The sequence below is a fragment of the Gobio gobio genome, assembly GCF_949357685.1.
Source record: "Gobio gobio genome assembly, chromosome: 21".
NCBI classification, from domain to species: Eukaryota; Metazoa; Chordata; class Actinopteri; order Cypriniformes; family Gobionidae; genus Gobio; species Gobio gobio.
Window position 1 is genome coordinate 15,466,567 of NC_137117.1, and position 5,744 is coordinate 15,472,310.

A 5,744-nucleotide genomic window follows, 5' to 3' on the forward strand; every position below is an offset into this window, starting at 1 on the left:
CAGTTTTATAGCCATTTATTTAATTAGTGAGGTCTAAATACAATACATTCTGGAACATTTTAATAGTCAATTTTTCCACAATAAAGAACCTTTTGAAAGGTTCTATGGATATTACAGTTTTTCCTCAGTTGCTTTGGTACATTTCCCAGATCATATCACATCATAAAAGCAATAGGCCTATATTACTCTTTTGAGCAAGTTACAGGCTTTTGCTGCTAGTCCATTGTGTGGTGCTGTTTGTACAAATTGTTTCGAGAAATGAACTTGCAAATGTTAAGGCTGATTCGAGAAATGAACCAACGTGACTGAGGTTCTTTATAGAACAAGAGATGCCAATAAAGAACCTTTATTTTTTGTGAGCTATGGTTTTGAATTAGACTACTCAATTCTGTCCACTGAAACTTGATAACAGCTTTGTTTTGAGCAGAAATCTCCACCACAGATGTTTGCATCTTTGCTGCGGTACTTATCACAGCCTGCCAGAATGCAAATCCCTCTTAGTATCAGGTTTCTCTGTGAGATCTACAAGTCAAACACTTCCAGATCTCATACAGGAACTGTAGTCGTGTTGTTGTTTAACCTGCCAACTGCAGTTAGAAAAATTGGACGGGCAACGATGCTGCAGAGAACTCAAGCTTTCTGACACTAACACGGTTTTCATAACACATTAAAATGCCTTTTCATAGAGGACAATAAGATCAGATTGAAGTGAATACCGAATCAAGGTCATGGGTTCGATTCCCAGGGAATGCATGAACCCAGCAAACAGGAAACGTTCTCAGAATGTTCTGGCAAGGTTCTGAACAAACGGTCTTCCAGTAACGTCAATAGAATGTTTGTTCAACCTTATCTGGTCTTCTATGGTCTTTGGTCACTTCAATTTTATGTTTTGAATTTAAAAAATCACAGTTTCATCGAAATGGTACGAAACTGTGACTTTTATGGTACTTAAGAATGTGAACATATTGTAAAAAAAATGAGGGCATGATTCGAACAGGCTAAGTGGTCGTTAAAAAAAAGTCACACTTGTGGTCTTCTGTCAAAAATGACCAACCATAGGAAATGAATGGGAAATTCTCTGCAAAATCTACAAATCGACCACAGTACTGGAAAAAAAAAAGTACACAGCAGTGAAGGGATGACACTATAAAATATCAAGAGTGTGATATAGGCACATTCACTCACACACAGACGCACACACACACACACACACACACACACACACACACACACACACACACACACACACACACACACACACACACACACACACACACACACACACACACACACACACACACACACACCTATGAACCACTGTGTCTGCACAGAGCAAAGTTTTGAGAATATGAAATCCATTCAATAATTCAGTCATAATGCATAAAAAGCTCACAGCAGTGAAGGGGTGACACTCTAAAACATCAAGACTGTGAAATAAACACACCCATTCACACACTTATACACACCTCTGAACTAAGGTGACCAGATTTCTGAAATGGAAACCGGGAACATTTCCCATTTGAGTGGTCAAAATATCACAAAAAATGTGTTTTTTTATCTATTTTATCGCATTTGTTATCTATTAATTAAAAGCAGGGATTTTTTGTTGTCTTTGTTGTTGTGGGCTCCCTATATTATTATTAACATTAATAATTATTATGATTTAGTTTGATTATTACGATTTTTGGTCTGGTTTTAACACCCGCAAAAACAAAACAAAACAAAAAATCAAACAATGAAAACAGTTAATAGTAACCATTGTAAAAAAACAAAACAACATAAATATATGATGAATAAAACTATTTAACAAATATAATTGTATTTAATTTAATACTTTAATTTTCACAAGTTTATACTGTATAAATCACTTTTTTTTTACTTCAAATGTTTTGTTACGTTTGTGGTTGAAATAACTATCTTTATTGGTCTTGTTGCAAGTGTAATTGTTTAGGGTTTTTTTCTATTTATAGTTCAGATGCATAATCACTGCGTTGTGACTGCGGAACTTTTGGGGATAAACCATCCAGCACCCTGTTGAGGCTCTGTTATAAAGTACATGCAAACAGTATTACTTTAATTTAACATGAATAGTTAGTATGTTACTACCTTGAAAGCGATAACGATGTTTCGTTTGATATTTGACGATAATGCCGCTCTGCCCTCAGTTACGTTCTTCATGAAGTAGTAGCATAGACAGTAAAAGAAATGGACACAGAAACCCCATAGACTTCCACGGAGAAAAGTGAAGTCAATTAGGAGCACTCACTTCCTGATGGCTGAGCGTACTGAGCAGCCTCAGACTGAGCTTGACGTAGATGTGACGTGAGCAACCTGTCTGACAGTTGTAAGTCTTCTAGTAGTTGTGCAAAGGGAAATCTGAATCACCAAATCTTAGTCGGAGAGCGTGAGCAGGAGTAACTTTTGGTAAGTATTCTTATTAATTGTTTTGTCATTTTGCATAGTATTTATTTATTTTAATAAATTGCCTCATAGACAGTAAAAGATTGCCTGCGAGCTTCTCCTCCTGTCTATACGGTAATTTCTCTACTGTGCAATGGTTGTCGCGTGGTTATGACGCAACCGTTAGCCTATTTTTACACAAAAAAAATTATAATTTGTGGCTTCTCTAAGGGGCAATAGTGTAAGATACAAGGTAATGGAGGCTTTTGTACATTGTCGTGTTTCTTTAGAAATAAACAATGGACAAATGGAGTATTTAAACACCTCAGATGTAAAGTTATCCGCTGTCAAAGTGACGCCAAAATGAATGCGAGTCAATGGGATGCTAACGGCAGGTGATGGCTTGGTTAGCAATGGCTGCCCCTATGGAAGGTACGCTTTCCGGGTGCTGGATTACCCCCTTGAGTAGTAATGGCGCGCACGCGACCAAGTAGAGTCAGCGTATCTCACAGCGCCATCTGCTGGTGAAAATAATCACTACACGATTGCTCCTATAGCCAGCAGGCTATGTAAATGTTGGGCTTTTTTGCAATGTATATGCGGGTTGTATTGAACGAGCTGTAAAACGGGGACATTTCCAGTGACAGCTCCAGTCGGGGACAGAACACCAAAAACCGGGACTGTCCCCGGAAAATGCGGACGTCTGGTCACCCTACTATGAACTGTAACAGAGCAAAGCTATACAGGCAACTAGTGGTTACACCATGGCATTACACCTTTTTTCTTTTTTTTTTAAACAACCAGATGGCGCTAATCTGCCTTCCAAAATTGGATTTGAATGGCCGTGTCTCTATTTTAACCTGAAATACCAACGCTATCTCACGACCAATTCGTACATATTTTACGAGGTGGCTAATTTATACAAATTTGTACGACCTCACTCTTACTAATTTGTACGTTTTGTCTAAACCCCAGTGACGGGTAGGTTTAGGGGCGGGGTTTGAGATCATTCGTACAAATTCATACGAATTTGGCAACTCGTCAAATACGTACGATTTAGCAAAAATCTTACAAATTGGTACGAGCGAGGTCGTACAAATTTGTACGAATTAGCCACCTCGTAAAATATGTACGAATTGCCGTGAGATCAGGTTGGAAATACTGCATCAATTGAAAAAAAAATTAAAAAACTAACCAAAAAAATTATATATATATATATATATATATATATATATATATATATATATATATATTAGTGCTGGGCATCGATTAAAAAAATTAACTAATTAATCACACTTTTTTCTGTAATTAATCGCGATTAATCGCACGTTTTTAATATTTTACGTTTTTAATATTTTGATATTGTAATAATTTCAGTTACTCTCCAAATTAATGTATAAACAATTTAAAGACAGCATATTTTAAATATGTGTTGTATTGTCATATTTTTATGAATGAAGGCCAGTATCACTGATACTAAAGTGTCTATGAAACATTAATGACGTTACATTACAGTATAACTGAAAGCTCCCAATTTCAACATTTATTAGGCTTTAAAAAAAACTACTTTTAATTTAAATGAACTTAAAACAATCTTTACATAAACCCAAAATAATAAATGTTATATTTACCCATGGCCTTCCCTGTTATACATATACAGAAATGTAATAGTTACCTTTCTTAACTGCATAAATAATAAATGAAATATAGATGAATCATCATTAAAGCTAAAATTTTCTCTGTTCCCGTTGTTCTTTGTCATCATCATCAGTGTTCCTGTCACTTTAAGAACAGCCGCAGATCTCACGCGCTGTCCCGCGCATCTCATTTCCTCACAACTCTTTAAGTTCATTTAAGACGTTATTTAACTAATTTAAGACTCCTAATATGAGAATACTCAAAATCCTCTGTGTTATTGTTTGTTCAAGAGCAAAAGAGAACTCGATGTGAGCAGGAAACTGACGCAAGTCTATCTATGCGTCGAGTGTGTGTGTGTGTGTGTGTGTGTGTGTGTGTGTGTGTGTGTGTCCCTTGATTAGCTGACATGAGACGCATCCACACAGACAGGACACACACACACACACACACACACACACACACACACACACACACACAGGACATTGGCATACAGCGCGTTCGCTTGTGTCTTGTCACGCTTGGAAGCATTTACATGAATAAGAGCGTGATGATCATGTAACGCTAAGCAAAAATGGATATAAAAACGGACGCTGCGTTATTTGCGTTAAATATTTTAATTGGGTTAAGCTGAAAAAATTAATCGCCCGCGTTAACGCGTTAATTTGCCCAGCCCTAATATATATATATATATATATATATATATATATATATATATATATATATATATATATATATATATATATATATATATATATATATATTATTTTCAATGGGGAAGTACCACAAAACACTCTAAAAATTCAAAATAAAATTAAAATATATTATTGAACAAAAATGTATTACAATGAGTTTACTGAAAAAAATAAAGTTAAGAAGTCTCAATTTTGACTGTAAGGATGAGTGTGATTCACCAAAAAGGTTATTTATACATCGTTCATGTCATCGGTTTTTTTTTTTTTTCTGAAACGTTTTTAAATGTAACTACTTGTTTTAGAATGCTCAGAGAACGTTCAAAAGTAACGTTCCCAAGGTTTGCATAATTATAAAATGGAATGTTTTCCCAAGAAAAAAAACGTTTTTAAAACATTTTCTAAAAACTGGACGTTTTGAAAGTTTAGGGAACATTCATAAATAAGATTTCCATAACTTAATGGGAAGCTAAATAAAATTCTTAGAATAGCCTATTTAGCCGGGAACTGATAGCTTGATTCAATTTATGCATTTTGATTTGCTTTGGATAAAAGCATTACAAATGGAAATCTACTCTAATATTAATGTGCTTTTTCGATCAATAAAACCAACACGATTGCATTGCCTATATTTACACTAGCTTGGCGTATCTAATGATAAAATATGGCTGGCTAATATTTATAGTTCCACTGAGACTCGTATTCCCTCTTTATTGGGGAATATTATCCTTTAGTCCTACTGACCCTGATTCAGCAGTCTGACACAGACGGAGAAACTCTATTCTGTCAGATTAAACCTGCTCGGTGTTAAATATGAAATTAAATCATCCAAGTTCAGCAAGCTTCAGATTCATGTAGCCTACTTGTAATTGATGTCCTCGGTTCATACGTTGCTGGTGGTCGGCAAGATGCTAATATTTCAAGCTGTTGTCCAGGCATTTAATGTAAACTGGTGCTGCTTTCCAGACCTGGATAATAACTAGAAACAAGACAGGAAAGAGAGAAGCTGTCATTAAA